Source organism: Protopterus annectens, chromosome 3.part0, assembly GCF_019279795.1.
Source record: "Protopterus annectens isolate FY-2018-M chromosome 3.part0, PAN1.0, whole genome shotgun sequence".
NCBI lineage: Eukaryota > Metazoa > Chordata > Ceratodontiformes > Protopteridae > Protopterus > Protopterus annectens.
The window spans coordinates 982320001-982339986 of NC_056731.1; positions in this window are offsets into that span (position 1 = coordinate 982320001).

Here is a 19986-nt window from a genome sequence, read left to right on the forward strand (position 1 = left end):
ACCTCATTCATAAGAGTCAAAGACTCATGATATATGAGAAAGAGAGAGAGAGACAGAGAGACAGAGAGAGAGAGAGAATTTCCATATTAATGGAATGGAAGTAGTGTGCGTCATTATCTTGTACAGCTTCAGGAACCTGTTTTCATTTTCACTGTTTTGCTTGGATTACTCTGATTTGTGTTCTCAGAGCAGCTCTTACCTCTTTAACAGTAGTTAAATGCTCAACAAAATAAAGTATCTGAACTGAATATCCTAAGCCTCCCACTTTTTTAGGCTAATTGCTGACATATTCTCTCCCCTCATTCTTTCAGAAGTATCACAAGTATAATTGTAACCCAGAAGATGTAAATTGACAGGTTTGGCTTCTATTGCAATGACATTTTAACAGACATTTAAACTACTTTTGCAGTTCACTAACATCTGCATGTGAAGATGTTTGTTTTATCTTGACTCAGTTCATAGGTTCATAGGCATGTACTAGGCTAACAACCACAAGAACCCTTTTATGCCTAGCCATGCATCTCAAATCTCTGACAAGTTCTAGTTTCCTAGATAAGTGTAAGCAGGGCCTTAAGAGATGAAACATTTACAAGCAGGCACCTAGGAGATCCATTTACAGGTTGCCTGTGTCCATTAGAAACACAGATGCCAAACCAGGGATGAACTTCCTGTTCCTCATCAAATTGCTCAAGTTACATATGAATTGGGTTATGGAGGAACTCTGTTTCACATGGATGGAGAGCCTGTTCCAGAGAAGATTTAGTCTCTGGGATACATACCTGTCTCTCCAAGCAGGTCCTACTTATATCACAGGTAAGGTTTACGTCTATAAAATAGGTAATTCTGGTGCTGTTTTTTGGGGGGATATGCAGTAAGTACATCTGGGTGGGGTCTGACAATACCTTGTATATCAGACATAGATCTCCTCTCAACTGCCTGTAGGAGATAGAATACAGGGAAACGGCCATGAGGTGGTCTAAATTGGACATGTTAGTTATGTCTTGTATAATTTTAGTGATGAAAATCTGTTGGTGTTCCATTTTTTGGGTGTGTGTGGTTAAATACATGCCAAAGGAGGCACTGTACTCAATGACATATCTGATAAAGTCCTACTACAGTGGAACTATGACCTCCTTGGACCTAGATGCCATACCTTTGTTTCTAAGTTATACAGTATAGAATGATTTCCTCACTATTGCGGAGAGGTGATGGTCAAAGGCTAGATAACTATCTATGGGTGTCTCCAAGTCCCAGAGTACTGGGTCAACTCTTAGTGGTGTGTTGTCAATATGATTGTTAGTGGTGGGTGACTTCCCTAAATAAATTTCTTGGCATTTAGCTTTAGTCCATGGCTCTGGCAACAGTTATTTATCTGTGTCAAGCCTTTCTGGAGAAGATTTGTGTCAGTAGGGGATTCTATAACTGCTCCTAATTTGCAATCAACTGCAAATTTTGTCAACCAGAGGCAATTAACATTGGAAGTGACTTCAGAGAAGTAAATGCAAAAAGGAGCAGTCCCAGGACTGATCCCTGAAGTGTTCCTCTTGTGACTAGCTTCCTTGTAGAGGTGGACTCCCCAATTCTAACATAATGGGTCTTGTCTGTGAGCCAGCTGGCTATTCACTGGGTGACACAAGGGTTTATACCTAATCTCTTGAGATTGTTAACAATGCCCGAATGTGGTGATGTTTCAAATGCCTTAGCCAGCCCAAGGTAGTCAGTGTTTAGTCACCTTCTCAAAGATGTCCACCAGGTTAAGTAGGCATGACCTGTGACCTTCTCAAAGATGTCCACCAGGTTAAGTAGGCATGATCTGCCCTTGATTAAAACAAATTGGGTTTGGTCTAGTGCCTGGAGGTTTCCTATGTCATTATTGATCATTTGCATGATAACTTTTTTTATGACTTTGCATAGGAGACTAGTGAAACTTGTTTGTCTGTAGTTTACAGGTTCTGTAGATGCCCCGACTTTGTGCAGAGGGCTGACTGTTGCTGTTTTCCATTTATGATACACAAAGTCTGTTTGGAAGTTACAGATGAATATAAGTTCCAATGGCCTTGATAGGTCATGTTTCATGTTATTTAGAAGGCATCCTCGGATATTGTCTTGACTCAATGATGCAGTGTACTTAGCCTTAGAGAGATCATTAAGGACCTGTTCCCTTTTTATATGGGGGAGTTATATTTGATGGTATTTTGTGAGGGGATGCTGAAGAGGGAGAGTGGTAAACTTGTAGCTGAATTTGTCAGGCAGTAGGTTTGCTATATCTTCTGATTCAGTATAGGTGGCTCCATTAACAAGCTCTGCACACAACTGTGCATTGCCTTTGAGGTTGTGGACATGGCTAAACAATGCCTTGTGGTTGTCCTTGACCTCGAAGGCCACATTTTCCTCAAATTTGGCTTTGGTACACTTTATTTTCCTCTGAGTTGTTGCAAAGCATTGTGGTCTGTTGACCATCTCCTTCCATGCTGAAAAATAATGTACCTCCTGAGAATGGCACAAGAAACTAAGCAAATTATTAATATCAGTCATCTTATGTTCATATTGTGGCATCATCCTTGGTGAAGGTAAAATGCTGCTCAATACTGTTAGGCTCATACCAGCCTGTGACACATATACAGAGTGCCATGATATCTCTCTTCATATAGTCTAGGGAAGTAGGTCATTTACACCCACATGGACTATGACAAAGTCATACTGCACCTTGTGATCCAATGACATATGTGAATGGGTAATATGAGTGATCCTGGCCCCTGTTAAGCAACTGTCCATGACTTTCTCATTAACCAACCTGGTGAGAAGGACATCAGTGTGTCTCACAGTGAAATCTCCAAAGGCTAGAATGTTGGACTGTGTGGGAGTTTGCCTTATGGGTTTAGAAGTAGAGGCTTCATGAAATGTGTCTGTTTGTGTTGCTGCAGGTATTGTTCTGAAAGCATGCAATCAGGGCTGCTGAGGGTATTTGTTAAGTGTACTTCATTTAGGAGGTCTTTGGTATTTAGGAAGGTTACATTTAAGTTCTTCTGCTTATATGCGTCTATGTGTCTACTTTGAACTGTGTGTGATGGGGACAGCATGTGTATACTGACAACTTGATGGAGATTAAAAGTGGTTTTATGTGAGAGCTTTGCCTCCAGTGACATTATGTAAATGCATCCCTCACATACTGTAACAATTTGTTTGAGAATTACCTGGTCACAAGTAAACATTAGGTAATTTCTTCATTGCCTCAGTGGGAAAGTTCATATCTATGGCAAAGGCCCTTTTTTATTGATGAAATGGTTGCAGTGGGAATATAAAGTAATGTCAGGAGCATCTATTTGGTTTGCAACTCTGGGGGCAGTGCTTGACACTGCAGACTTGATGTTATAGGAAATAATTCATTCCTAGGTGTTTGTACAGGGACTGACAAACACTTGAGGGGAAACTAGTAATTAGACCCTGATAATTTATGGATAAAGTATTTAGGGAGGGATTCTGAAGGCAGGTTATACAGCAGATGATCAAGCAATACTTATTGAAGATAAAGAATTAGGTTTGTCAAGAATGATAAAAAGAAGGGATTCGCCTGAATGGCTGCTGCCTGGCTGTTACTAGTGCTTGTCTCACCACAACTTCTTGCTGCTCATAAACAATGCTCCTTTGCTTCTTCTCTTACCAGAAGCAAAACAGTAACACCAATTGCAAGATGAGAAGCAGGCCACAGATTCTTCGGTGATCAACAGTCTTGTCCCAGATCATACATGTGCCTTTAGGCTTGTTGCAGCCTTTTCCTGGTAGATGTCTTGAAAAGCAACCAGATCAATCAGAAAGGTCCAAAACAGACACTCACTGCCCAATCAGAAACTGTCATGAATCAATGTACTCTGCTCCTTTTCTCACCAGGAGCAAAACATAAAGAAAAATTCCAAGCTGGCACCTATGAAGCAGTTATCAGGCTTTCTGGTGATCAGCAGTCTCCAGGAAATAATGTACATATGCTCCTTCTCTCACCAGGAGCACAATAACAGCACTAATCCCAAGATGACTACTGAAAGGCAGAACATGGGTTTTTCAATAATTGGTGGTCTTGGCCTAGATGTTGCAGATTTTAAGAGTTGCAGGGTGCACAAAGCAGTTATATATGAGAGAGGGGATAACTTTAGCAATCTAAGTGGAGATCCACTAATTTTAAAATAGCAAAATAGATTGGAAGGGGGTGGGCACATTGTATTCTGGCTCTATGGAATACAGTGGGATGGCCAATAAACTTAAATAGATGAAGAGGAATGATTTCACAAAATGATAACTTTGTGCTTACTTACAATAAACAATGAAATAAGAAAGGGAAGGAAATATGTGGTCAAATTAACATAAAGGACAGGCAACTGGAAAGATAGTTGATTCAAGGAAAAGGAGAAATTGCCCAGCAAAAGTGTTCACAATAAACCAAGAAAACACTGAGCCATGCCAGAAGCAGTCCCTTTGTAGTTTAATTGTAGAATAAAAACATAAACACTCCACATAGAGTACATTTACGAAAACACACTTCCTCGGATGCAAAACACAAGTGTATGAATATCAAAACTTTTTTATACTTGAATTAACCAATCAAGTATTGTGTTCCCCTTTTTATCATCACCTTTAGGGTTCATATCAAAATCAGTACACAAAATACAAAATACAAATACAGCTGTATAAACTGTAAAAAATACATTAAAATAGTAATATTCATTGAAACGTCAAACAATGTTATCTTCCACTGTACAATTATTATCCACTTGTATTCAAAGAATGTTTTTAACAATGTATATAAATCCTCACAAACACAGAAAAATAAAACAGTAAACACAGAAAAATAAAACAGTAATTTAGGAAAATCAGGAAACATCTTTAAATTACTGTTTTATTTTTCTGTTTACTGTTTTATTTTTATGTGTTTATGAGGATTTATATACATTTTTAAAATCATTCTTTGAATACAAGTGGATAATAATTGTGCAGTGGAAGATAACATTGTTTGATGTTTCAATGAATATTAATATTTTAATGTATTTTTTACACTTTATACAGATGGCATTTGTATTTTGTATTTTGTGTACTGATTTTGATATGAACCCTAAAGGTGATGATGTAAAAGGGGAATACAATTCTTGATTGATTTATTCAAGTATTAAAAGGTTTGGTATTCATACACTTGTGTTTTGCATCTGAAGAAGTGTGTTTACGAAAACATATTCTATGTGGAGGGTTTATGTTTTTATTCTACAATTAAACTACAAAGGGACTGCTTCTGGTGTGGCTCAGTGATTTCTTGGTTTAGAAAGATAGTTCAGTTTATAAACATATCTCTGCCAAGGTAGAAAGGTGAGGGAAATTTTAATTTCTGTGTGACTCATAGTTTTATTTTACCCCCTTAAATAGAAGTTGCAGTTCCTAGCGCCACACTCAGTTCACAGATGTTTGTTTGTTTCTTTCGGCTTTTCCCGGTTAGGGGTTGCCACAGCGGAACTCCGGTCCACTAATAATTGGCAGTAGATTTTGACGTGCTGGCTTGCCACAGATAAATAACTTTAATTGATCTGTTCTAATTTGTGTATCACTCACAAAAGACATAGTTGTGGTGTCTTTCCTGGTTTAAATATGCAATTAAAAGCAGAATACAAGTAAAACACAGTGCAAAGACAATAAACCACAATATACACAAAATGGAAGAAGGCAATGAAGTATTACAACATGCAAGAAAGCAACAACAAACATTTCCATCACAGCAATCTATAGCAGAGTCTGAGTGAGCTTTTCCAGTAAAAGAACATTGGGAAAATATGCTATATTTGTTTAAGAATGGTCTCCTTACAATGTAGCACAGAACAAAATAATTCCAAATTCCAGTTCTTGAATTTGGGCTAAGGATATGTTGTTGTCTTTCTACTGATGTACAAATGTCTTTGTGCTTGATATTTTCCCACCTCTGTTGCATTGGTAGCTACACCCTTTACTTTTCAGACTGTAGTATATCAACACAGTATCTAAACTATAATTCTTGAGCATGATGAATTATTCATTTTTTTGTTTATGAACATTTTAGGGATTTGGAAGATTGTGACATTCACTGTGTTTTCACAGGGAAATGGTGTTTACTTTTTTATATTGGATTATGGGTGAGTCATTACTGTGTATCATGTATCCAAGACTTGATTGATAGGGTCTACATTAGAACATCAAATATTTAACAGTTCGAATCACTAAAGATTGACCTTTAGTGATCGAACTGTTAAAACATCGAATGTTCAGAAAAAAAAATAAAAACAGCAAAAAATAAATGGTGTAGGCAGGTCAAGTCCCCCTGCACCACGCACATCCCCCGCTACTTACATATACCAATTCCGAGACCACACTACATTGAAGTAAACAGAAATCTCCCCTTACAGAGATTTCCATTTACTTGTTCGATGTTCTTCAGTTTCACTATTCTCGTGTCGACAATGTCAGATTCGACATTGTCGGCTTTCGAGAATTTAATATAGACCTGATTGATATGGTGATGTGATGACCAACCCCCATATCATACATGCCTCAGCAGATAGCTGTTATGACCACATTGCGTCCTGGAAAGAAAAAGAACCTGGAGCCAACACTATATAGTAGACCAGGTAAGGCTTAGAAAAGAAGGTTGAATTAAGAAAATAAAACATTCATCGAAAGGAAAGGATTTTCAGCTTTTTACTTAATTTAAATAGTTATATCAGCAAAGTTGGGTATTTTCTAGTATTTGAGTATTGTAAATCTATTAAGCAGAATATCATTTAAGGCTGTTAAATGAACAGCAAAAACAAAGTCTCAGCAATTGTGGAGTAGGGAGATAGTTGTACAGAACTGATGTCTGTTAATAATGCTAAAATAAAAGTATTACATTTTGCAATTAGGAATTTCAGGAAGAATAGCAATGATGACATTGCAAATGTAATTCTGTCAAGACACATGCAGCCACTGGAACACCCTCACAGATACCTTACTAAAAGGATACAAGACCTAAGCAACATATCCTACATGGACTGACTGAAAGCCCTGTTACTATACTCAGTATCCTACAGACTGCTAAGGGGTGACCTCACTCAAGTATATAAGACATCCTCCAACCCAGTACTGATAGACTTACTGCACATCATCAAATCAAATGGCATCAGAAATACTTGATCTAGGGATTTAAACGTCTTCTGTGACATAAACAGAATGGTTTGGAGGGACATGTATATTTCACAGACGTTACTGTTGCTTTGGAACAGATTCCCTGTTCACATAAAACCAAATTCACTCCTGTCCATTTTCAAGTGTAACTTATATCTGTGGATGGGAAACAGAAAACTTACCCTAGGATAGCCCCCCTGTGCTACTAATGGACAGATGCTGCTCCTAAATGCTTTATCCCATGCATGGGTCCCCTGAAATTATCTATGGTATTATCCCAGTTATACTCTTTAGGTGTAGTATATCATTATTGACTACTGAATGGTTAAGGTCAATCTCTAACCAAATGGAATAGGTAATTTAGAGCTCAGAAAGGGAAATTGGCTAGGCTTAATACAGCCCACAACAGCAGTTAGCCTAGTTGGGCGGCCACGGTGGTGCAGTGGTTAGCATTTTTGCCTCACAGCAAGAGGTTCTCTGGTTCGATCCTCGGCTGGGGTGCCTCCTGTGTGGAGTCTGCATGTCCTCCCTGTGGTCGCGTGGGTTTCCTCCACGTGCTCTGGTTTCCTCCCACATCCCAAAGACATGCAGTAGGTGGATTGGACACTCTAAATTGGCCTTAGGTGTGAGTACGTGTGTGTGTCTTCTGTGATGGGTTGGGCGCCGGGCTGGCAACTTGACACTGTAAAACTCCACTGCCATCATGAGTGGACAGGTGATCCACTGAGGCGACCCCTAACCGGGAAAAACTGAAAGAAGAAGAAGAACAGCAGTTAGCCTAGTTCTTACCTATGAACCTATGCAGAAATGAATGTCAAGGGAAATACTTTTACATGCATAAACAGATATGAAATAAATGACTAATATGTTTGAAGAAATGAAAGAGAATATGTAACACTGAACAGGAAAATTATAGTTCTAGATTATACCTGTAATGAAAGGACAATAAAGAAAAAAAAGTGGTTGGAGATATTAAAAATGAAAAGACGTAATGAACTGTGCACATTTAAGGGTAGAATTGGACAGATGTTTTATATATAAATAATGGAATTTAAGAACAGAAATTAATTTAAAATAATTTCCTGAAGAAATAAAAGTGGTAAGAGGAACATAAAATAAGTAGGATTTTCAGATTATAGAAGAAAATCAGCAGAATTTATAGCGAGAGTAGGTTATTAAGGAGGGACTGATTATAGGATTTTAAGAGTTAGAGGCCAGCTGAGATTCAATGACATTTCTACCTTGCCAATACTCACCCATAAGCCGTGCTTTTCTACTCTTCACAACATGGGCCAGGCCAGTCATACTAGGGGAGAATTTGTGAATACTTATTCAGATGTCTTATTTTTTTTTTAAAGACAGACAGTGTATCATGCTGTTTAATTTTGTAGAGGAAGTTTGTTCCAGAGAAGCAGTATGTGTCATGTGACAAATCTTCCCCTCTTCTAAGCCTTATTGGTTTGCCAGAGTAGATTTACATCTCTTGCCCTGGTGTTAGCTGGACTATTTGATTTATTGAGGTAAAAGTGTTCTTTTACTACTGGATCCCATACAACCCTATAGGCAAGGTGCAAGTCACCTCAAAAGAGTCTATATGAAAGTGAGTATACAGACAAAGACGCTAGTCTTTCCTAGTACTAACATTGTTTTAGGACCCTGATCTTTTTTTTTTTTTTTTGTTAAAAAACAGTGGGTTCCCTCCAGCTTCTTGATATGTTTAGCACTGTACATCCTAAAGGGGGTGTTGTACCCAATGTTTAGTATAATCAGTGCAGAATACAATCAGGTAAGGGCTACTTTACATCTGGAAGATATACCTTTAGCTATGAGCTGTGCAAGATAAAATTATTTCTTAACCAGTATTGCAATGTGATTGCCAAACATGTGCCCAGGGATCTCATAACATTTTAATTTTAAAGTGGTGTTTTATCTGTGCTGCTGTGGTGTGTTATCTGGTAATGTGCAGCTGAAAGGAAGTTAACAAATGCTACAATGCCCCAGTTTTTATTACTAATTTATCGCAAAATCTTCATTTTATAATAGGATATCAGAGAAAATAGATACTGAACTTCAGAGTTCACAGAAAGGCGTCCCTCCAGACTTCACTGGTCACTTTCTTTTTCTCAGACTCAGAGTATGAGTCATAGCTCTAAGCTCTAAGCTAGTCTGCTAATGGCCAATTTGCAGTCAGTTTGTTTATTATATTTGCTATGTTATTGCTTGTCTTGGCAAGGTTAAGATACTCTGCATCCACAGTCAACACCTTGAAGAATTTAACAAGGCACATTACAGAAAATCTACCTTGACAAAGCCAAGCTGCTGCGGCTGTGTCTAATAAAATTATTTTTATCATAGTTAACTAAGTCTGTTATAATGTATTCCATAGCTTTGCATATAAGACTTATTAAGCTGGTAGGTCTGTAATTCTCAGGTTCTGAGGTGAGTCCACCCTATACAGTAAACTTTCAACAACTATTCACCACTGCTGTGGGACAAAGAAAATGGATAGGCTCAGGTTGAAGAGTTTGAGGAGTGGGCCCACCAATGCTTGGTTAGTGTTAATAATTAGGCAATCCAATATGTTGTCAGGCCTAATCGACAAGGTGTTCTTTTTTCTGGACAGTATTTTCAGTATATGCTCTTTTGTGATGACTTGTGGCATTATTCCTTCAGAGAAAAATATGTTTGGAATAGGTGTCTTAGGGGTAAGTTTTGCACTAAATTTATTAGACAGCATATTAATGGTATCCACTGGATCTGAGTAGTCTGAACCATTGTGAATAAGCTTGGAGCAATGTTGGATGTTATTTTTTTTACTTTTTTATATAACTAAATAAGGACTCATGGGTGATTTTAGTATTCAATGGTTAGACTGAGTTCATGAAATGTTTTATTTTTCTTATTCCATTTTAGCCTTGTATCTAGCTGACTGATGTTCTCCTTGGTTTGGGGGGACGTTTATTCTGCTATATAGTTTTCAGAGTTTCATCCTTTTATTATATTGTCTATTAATGCTGGAGGGCAAAGATACAGGTTTGCTTTTGAAACTATTTATTGGATTAGGTTTTGTGGGAACTGCCAACTTGAATTATTTCTCCAAGTGTGAGTAGAGATTTTCTGCATAACTTTTAGCATTATAGCTATTGTAGGTTCTACTGTTATACTCTAATTTATACGCATCTTCATATAATTTTAGGATGTTTGTACATTTAGAGTCCTTCATACCTGTGATATTTGTTTCCATTTCTTAGGATATTTTGAAATAAAAGGTTACTACTTCATGGTCTGACTTGAGCAATGATATGGCTACCTTGGGGATGGTACATAAAGAAGGTTAATTTTATATGCTCTGGTCAAGTATATTCTCTTTTCTAATAGGTTCATTTACAGTCTGGTCCAGAGAATTCCTGCTTATATTATCTAAGAATTTTGTGCATATGCTCTTCCTCCTGACACCTCCAGAATCAGCTATCTTTCTTTCCTTCTTTCTACCATCTTTTATCAGTCTCATGAAGGTTAGACACGATCTATGCAGTATTCTCAGACTTTGAACTCCCCTTCTGTGAACTTCTTGTACATACCGCACTGTCTGAAATATCTTCTGCCCTTAGCATGCAAGTCTCTTCCACCTTTCCTCCCTTGCTCAATTCTTTATCCTGCTTTCTTCTTTGAGACTGTTCCTTCTTTCCCTTAGTTCTTCATAAATCTATTTGGTCTTTTGCTTTCCTAACCTCATCCATTTCCTCCACAGTGCCATCCTCTCTCCTTTTGTCACCCTTTCCTGTCTGCTTGTTTGTCCTGCTGCCCTCTCTGTGTTATTTTCCAAAGTTTTCCTGAGTATCATCTAGTGCCAGGGCTGGGTCTCTGGCACTCTGTATTAACTCCTCCAATGTTTTAAATCTTTCCCATCATCCTTTTCCCTGAATACTAAGTCTTCCTCTTCATTTTTCTTCCCTATCACCCCCCCACCCCATCTTCCTGTGCTTTATAGTTTTTTTCAGGTTCCTTTCACCCCATTTCATATATCCCAAGTCTCTTAATACTGCTTCATCCATGCCCTTAAGCAACTCTATTCATACCTCCCTCTCACATACCCGCTTTTGCTTAAGGTCCTTCTCACCTGCTTTTATCTAGTGAATGATGTTGCATGTTAGTGCATATGGTGGGACCTGCTTTTCCAATTCTTTCCCATTTTTGCCCTGCTCACTGTTTCCACTTACCTTTATTGATCATCCACACTCATACTTTGTCTGAAAAAAGCAAATACAGAGATTGTGATAATTTTTTAAAAACTTCTGAAGGCAAGTCAAGAAAATAGGAAATTTCTTAAGGGTTTAGTAAGGTCACATTTGCTAGTAGTAGCAGTCAAAATGGTAGAAAGATTATTTTGTGTTAAGTTGGACAAATCAATTATAATTTATCACTTATGAATCAGGTTTAAAAGCTGAAGGCAACAGCTAATTCATAACAAGATTATTTGATCATTAGAGAGTTGTTGGCAGTAGTAGTTAATACTACACAACTAATTCAAAAGTGTGAGCCTGAAAAGCATTTAAACTTAAAGCTATTTTACTCATATGCCAGCAAATGGTGATAACTTTCTTAAGAAACAAAGAGTATGACTTCCAAATAATGATGACAATACATATATAACTTAATAGAGCAAAGATTATTCTTGAAATCTGGTGTTACATACCTGTGCAAACATTTCTTAATGGCATAATTTCTGTCTAAGAGATATTTAATTTTTCTTGTATAGCTTCTTTTTTTTTAAAACAAGTTTATTGTTTTTAACATACAAAATAAATATCATAACAATTTTATACAAGTAATTAAAATAGAAATGGATATAACATTCAATAAAATAACCAAAGTATTTACAAAGACATCCACTACAGTCAAATCAGTTAATTAAACTAAAATACCATGCTATTGAAGCTATGATTTTTTTAACAGATTTTGTAAAGTATCCCATATAATATAGTAAGATGTTTTTCTAGTAGTTCTTGATTTTATTGTCATCAATTCCATATGGCACACAACAGTCATAACATTTTTAAATTCATTAAACGAAGGAGGGGTATCTGAAATCCAATTTCTGGTTATTATTTTTCTAGCCACTGCTAGAATAGACCATAACAAGGGAAGCTTAACCTTTATAACACTTTGAGGAACATGAGTGTTGAATAATATAATTGATTTAAAAATAATGAAATTGTCTGTAAAAAGAGCCTGCAAAAAATCATTGATTGACTTCCAATATTCTTTCAATTTTATACAGTCATAAAACATATGTGCCCAATCAGCATTAATTTCTACATTACATATTTTACATAGATTATCTTTATTATTTATTTTATTGATCGTCAAAGGTGTATAAAAGGATCTATGTAAAAATTTCCAAGTAAAAAGTCTCCAAATAATGGAAGAAGTAGTTTTATAAGCAGATTCCAATATATATTGTTTGTCTTGTTGATTTGGTGATTCACCATTAATGGAAGTGAAATAATTCCAATAGGTATCTACACTATAATAAGTTTCTTCTCTGATAATTTTATGTATGTATGAAAGCTTACCTTTATCAGAAACTTTATGTTGTAAATTTAATATCAAGTAATCAATCAGTATTGGAATAGATTCTTTAACTGTTATAGACATTAAATCAATTTTATTAATAAGATGTTGTCTAAAGGTCTGAACTTCTAACCAACAAGTTTCTTTCAGATCAAATTCTTGTTTTAAGAAGTCTAAATTTTTAACTTTATTATCAGATAGCAACTGATACCAGTACTTTAGATCATTTTCTGTGACTAAAAGAGTTCTTCCTGAAGTGGATGACAAAAGCATACCTTGTGTATACATTATAGGGAATAGAATAAAATTCCATTCCTTATACTTAGGATGCATGAATATAAAATTACGATAACTAATAATAATGTTTAATGGATAACTAACTATATATTTTGGTGTAATAGGTGAAGTACAAAATTCTTTTAGTAACCATAACATGGAGTTATTTACAATCATATTTTTATGTGTTAAATTGATTTTCATGAAGTGAATACTAATTAGTTCCCAGTAATCTTTCCATTTTGCAACATATGACTGATCTATTAACAAAGTAATAACTTTTAAAATAGAAGAGATAGTATATAAGTTAAAGTCTGGAAAAGAAATGCCCCCTTGAGACCAGCTATTAGTATGTTTCTTTAATGCAATCCTAGGTCTATTAGGTGCCCATAAGAAATTTAACATTAGTGTATTCAATTTCTTGATAATTATTTTTGTAGGTGGGAGTATTATTGATTGTATTAAGTATAATATCTTAGGGAATATTATCATTTTAATAATTGTAAGTCTCTCTTCCATAGTAAAAAACATATTATTCCAGCTATTGAAAAGATTTTGTATATTAAGAAGACAGGTACTATAATTATTATGTATAATATATTTGATATCCTTAGTTAATATTATACCTAAGTATGTTATCTGACCTGAATTGGGTATATATTTACTAAAATCACTAATGAGGACATTATTTTGTGTATATATAGGTAATATTTTAGTTTTTTCTTCATTGAATATTAAACCAGAAATATTTTTAAAGTTCATCATTTTATCAAATAGGGACTGCAAAGAAGAATTAGATACTGCTGATGTAACTAGAACATCATCTGCAAAAAGTTGAATTTTAGATGTTGTATTTTCATCTATATCAAATCCTTCTATATCAGTACTGTTTCTAATCAGATTAGCCCAAGGCTCCATTATTAAAGTAAATAATAATGGAGAGAGCGGACACCCTTGTTTTGTACCTTTTAAAATGGGTATTTTTTGTGAGACATATGTTCCTATCTTAATGTAAGCCAGTGCTCCTTTATGTAAATGTTCAATTAGATTTACAAATGCATCTGAAAAGTTTGTGCACTTCAGTAAGATAAACAAGTAGTCCCAACTTACTGAATCAAATGCTGAACTTATGTCGAGACTAATAAGTGTTAAATCTTTCTTTCTCCTATTTGCAAAATCAATTAATGTTAGAGTTCTCCTTATATTATCAAAAGTATTTCTATTTACAATGAAGCCTGTCTGATCTATATCTATAATGCCTGGGATGATTGTCTTCAATCTATCAGCAAAAATACTCATAAACATTTTATAATCAACATTAAGTAATGAAATAGGTCTATATGAAGTGCATCTAGTTGGATCTTTATTGGGTTTTAAAATTGGCGAAATAAATGTGTATTGCCAAGATGGAGGAGTTATTAACTCATTTTGGGCCAAAATAAAAACCTTATGTATTAATGAGTATGTACTTTTAGAAAGAATTTTATATATCTCTGGTATAATACCATCATTACCTGGTGCTTTGTTTGATTTAAGCTTGTTTATTTGTGTAACAACCTCTGTATATGAAATATTTTATCCAATAGTTTAGTCTGTTGTTTATTAAGTTTTTTATTCGTGTTTGTAGTTATAAATTTCTTTATTTTATCCTTAGGTTCCATGTTAATGTTATTATGATTAATTTTGTGAAAGTGATTTCTAAATTCATCTAATATTTCTGGTAGACTAGAAACATTCTTCTTTTTCTTTAGAGAGAAAATTTCTTTGATATGATTTTGCTTATTCAACCTTTTTGTTTTATTTTTAAATCTATGTAAGTATTTGGGACTTATTGAGTAAGACAAAAACTTGTATTTCTCTAAAGTTATTTTAACTTTATGAGTTAAAATTTCTTTGTATTTCTCATTTAGTTTGTTTATTTCTTCAATGGCTTTTTTGTCCATAATATTTTCTTTATTATTATGCTTATAAGAGTCTAATTTACTTTGAATATCTAATAATTCCTTGTCCCAAGATTTCCTTTTATTATTATACCATCTGATACTTTGTCCATATAAGTATGATTTTAAAGCATCCCAAACATAAACAATGGAGACTTCAGGAGTATTATTTATGTCTAAAAAATGTTGCACTTCTGAAAATATATAATCTTTATAGTCTTTTAGTTGAGTTAAGTATGCTGGTATCCTTTTGATCTGAACATTGTAAGTACTTTTTATCATGAACTCAAAGACAATTGAATTATGATCTGATATAGGACACAAAATGATTTTAGAATTAATTAATTCTGTTACCATCTGGTTAGAAATAAAGACTCTATCTATTTTTGAATAAGTTTTATATCTGTTAGAAAAAAAGGTGTATGGTAATGATTTTCAGTCTATCTGATTATTAATATCATTCAAATGATATGAATTAACAAAATCCTTTAAATGTTTTGCATTAGATGTAATTTTCCTTTTTCCTATAGTAGTAGTATCTTTTTCATGTAGGATACAATTAAAGTCACCTGCTAAAATAATATCTCCTATAGAAAATGATATGATCTTATTAAGATGGTATTTCACTGTATTAATACCAATTCCTGGTATCCAATATACATTGATTAATGTATATGTCTTTCCATTAATTTGTATTGTAACCATACAAAACATTCCTTTATCATCTTCATAAGACTTAATAGTTTTAGGTATGGGCATACTTTTATTCCATAAAATAGCCACTCCTCTCTTTTTCTGAGTGTGTTCTGAACTAACCAAAACTGTATATTTATTAGTGGCTAATTTATCAATATCCTTTTTCAGGAGATGTGTTTCTTGAGGGAATACTAAGTTGGCTTTATTTAAATTAATGTATCTCATTAAGCTTGCCCTTTTACATGGATTATTCAGTCCATTAATGTTTAAGGAAATTCCTTTTAGAGAAGTCATTTGACATTATTTAAACATATAAAACTTATAATCAGAATAACAATTAACAAAATAAGTAATGTTATACCTCCTCCTTTAGGTGTACCTTTAAATATAGCTGTATTTATTGAAACTCTTATGGGATTTTGCATAAGCTTCATTTTTGCTTGTAGTGACAATAAGTTTATAAAATGTATTGTGGATGTCAGAACTATATACAAACAACAATAAACAGAAGAAAATAATATAAGGATTAAACCTTGCACCCAGCCTGGAGTTAAAACTCCAACTTTGAGTAGCACATACCACTCAAGTTAACCCCCTACCCTAAGCAGCAGTACCTCAGCTGCCACCTTATCAATTTAATACTGGTTATTATTAACTAAAGTTAACCTCTTTCTATTAGGTTATCTAGTAAGACAAAGCTAAACATTTGATATATCAGCATCATATAAACAAATAGGAACTTTTAGAAACAATTCATACTACTATGTACATCTATTTAGTATAATACATTTATAACCAAATAGCATTCAAATAAACTTGATATTGGGAACTGAGAAAAGAGAGAGAAAGAAAAGAAGAGAGAGGGAGAGAGAGAGAGAAAGAAAAAAAAAAGGGGGCATATCTACATATTAATTTATTCAAAGTTTGTAAACATAAGTTCTTATGTCCATTTAGAGTCGATAACTTAGGCTATTATGGTTCAGACATTACATATATTAGGATATTCCTATTTTCTGTCATAGAAATGCAGTTAACAGCTTCTAAAAGACTTTAAATTACTTACATCAAAGCTTTCTTCTCATACTTATTATTGCCAGTTAAATAAAATATTTTTGTTCATAAATATGATTACAAATCATACTGCATAGCTATGTAAATTCCCAGATATACTTAAATCATTGTGAAGAAAACCATCTGCATTTTATATATCTGAACTGCTGCTTTAAAATATGTCACATGACAACTTCTTCTAAGATAAAATCATAATGATATTTATGCTAGTCAGTTAGATAAGTCAAATGAATTGTAGTATATATATTTAAATCATAAGTATTTACATACATTAATATGTTGCAGTCATGTAAACTTTCAAAAACATATGTATATATGTTTTACTTTCTATGCCATCTAAAATATTACACTTGCTTACTATGACATACTGAATCATTTAAAATCATTATAACTTTCATATTTTATAAATTATAACATAAATAAGTAAGTAGTTATAAAAAATAACTCACATTTAAATGTTATAGAGTTCATTTTTCATCGCAGAGTCGCATTTGCAGCAGTTCTACTTCCTGGTAGAGTGTTCTTCTTGAATCTGCGATGTGTCAGTGTGAATTCAGGGGTCAAAGTTCAAAATGACTGCATTCAGCTTCACTGCGTGTATTCTGAGTGTTGAAGCTTTTAAAACAACTTGAGGACACTATTCACGAGGTAACCCACATCCCAAATTATCTCCCTTAACATTCTGGTGGGAATTTTAATAAATGCAAGTGACATACATTCATTTAGCAATACAAATGAAACTAAACAGAGTAAAACCTTCGCGAAGTATTTTACAAGTTATTACAGTCTCTATGACAGTGAAACTAAGCCCACAGTTATTAATATATATTACAACTAATTTTTTATGCCCCAATTCAATTTTTTATACAAATCTTATTTTATACATGTATCAGTATTATCTAAAGCATGTAAATGTACTTATATGAAAGAAAAAGAGAGAGAGAGAAAAAAGAAAAGAAAGAGAGTAAAAAATAAAAGAGAGTGTGAGAAGAAAGAAAAAAGATAAAAAAAGGAAGCTATAAAAAGTAGCTACAGTGAAATATTACTTGCTGTTTATATTAATAAAGATAGATATGAAACATATTATGTACAACTATTTTAGTTCTAATTATTAGTAATTAAATCATGACAGATTATTTATAAACATGTATAAGCAATAGAATCATGGCAAAATAATTAGCAACAGTATTTAAACAGCATATATACTTTTTTTTTTAAAAAATAAAAAAAATTTATTTTATTTATTTATTTTACATTTGTTGACCGGGCTAGTCCAACTGGATACATGTCCATTTTCAGTGGAGGCCCGGGGAGAAAAGCTCCAAGGTCATAGTTAGATTAACAAAAACATTGATATTGTTACACAAGATAATATACTGGTTAATACATATACAATAATAAACCTATAACAAGTGAGTACAATTAAATACACTGATGCTTACAGACCAAATAAGAGTAAACAAGAAATATTAAATGATTTAACAAGGTACAGATTAGAAAAGCCAAACAAGGAGGGCTAGAATAGGGTGTTCATTGGTTATTGGGTTAGGCAGAGGCTAAGAGAGGCCTAGGTACGACTGGGGCAATAGCTTGTTAGTCTGGAGAGGAACAAGGGCATAACCATTTGGATTTCAAGTATGCTCTAAGATGTAATTTAAATTGGTGCTGAGAGGGCATAAGTCTTAGGTTGTTTGGTAGTGCATTCCAGGATTTGCCAATGGAATTGGCATATAGTGCGTCACCACCAGCATTGTTCGATTTAATGGTCCTTACTTGAAGACTTTTGGAAGACCTGAGGGAGTTAAGGTTGAAGTACTGGGTAAGTATTTTGTTCAGTGAGGGAGTATTACCTGGATGGTTAATAATTTTAAAAGCCTCAGAAAGCTGGTTGAATTTGAGTAAATTGGACAGTTCCAGCCATTCAAGAGACCTTAAATTTAGGCAGTGATGAGTGCGATAGGGCGTTCCTGTTATGAATCTGGCTATGTGATAATAGGTAGTTGTTAGCTTATTAAGTTCTTTCTTGTTTAGGAAGGAGAATATCGGGGAGGCATAGAGGAGAGTGGAGAGTAGGTGGGTTCGGGCAATAGTCAGTTTGGTTTGCGGAGTTAAGAAGGCCTTTATTCTATACATCGACCCAAGTTTTCTGTTAACCGATTTAATAGTTAAGTTTACATGTATATCGAATTTAAGTTTATGGTCTATGGTCACCCCTAGTAGTTTGGTATTGGATACAGGGTAGATAATGGTCCCATTGTTGGAGGACACATGGAAGGTAGGATTGTTGGTGTTGAGGGGTTCTATAGTTTGAGCAGTCACTGAGGTGGGGAAAAAGAGAAGTAATTTGGTTTTGGCAGGGTTAAGTAAGAGTTTAAGTTCCAAGAACCATTTTTCGACAGCAGAGAAGCAGTTTTGGGTTGTGGCTTGGAGTTTGGCGAGAGATTCATCAGAGCAGATTAGTGTAGAGTCATCTGCATATTGAATACAGGTGGCTTTGGGAATAGTTGAGTGTAGGCCATTTATGAATATGGAGAAAAGAAGGGGACCAAGGATAGATCCTTGGGGGACACCAATATTAGTTGGGAGTAGGTCTGATAGGCTGTTTTGCCACTGGACTGCCTGTTTTCTACTAGAGAGATAGGCATTAAACCAGCTTATGGTTAGTTTACTAAGATGTAATGTTTCCAGTGCCTGAAGCAGTAGTTGGTGGTTGACCATATCGAAGGCTTTCGACAGATCTAGAAAGAGTGCAGCGGATATTAGTTTATTGTTGCGATTGTGGTTGACTGAGTCTACAAAGGAGAGAAGAGCAGTGGTTGTGCTGTGATGGGGGCGGAAGCCATGTTGGGTATTTGATAGGAGGTTGTTATGTATGAGGTAGGTAATGAGTTGTTTATGGACACAGCGTTCCATAATTTTGGCTAAGGGAGACAGTATAGCTATGGGCCTATAGTTGGAGGTTTCAGTGGAGGGCCCTCCTTTGTGGAGGGGGATGATATAAGAGATTTTCCAGATAGAGGGAATAGATGCTTCAGAAATGGTCCGGTTGATCAAGATTGATACCGGGTAGGCTATGGCATCAGATGCTATTTGTAGGTATTTGGCAGGGAGCTGATCAGCCGCGAGAGTGGTTGGTTTCAATTTTTTCAAGAGTGTGCGAATGAAGGAGGTGGAGATGGGTTGTAGGTTAAAGGTCATTTGGGTAGTATTTGTAATTGGGGTTGCCACTGATGGAGGCGAGGGAAGCTTGCTGGCAAGG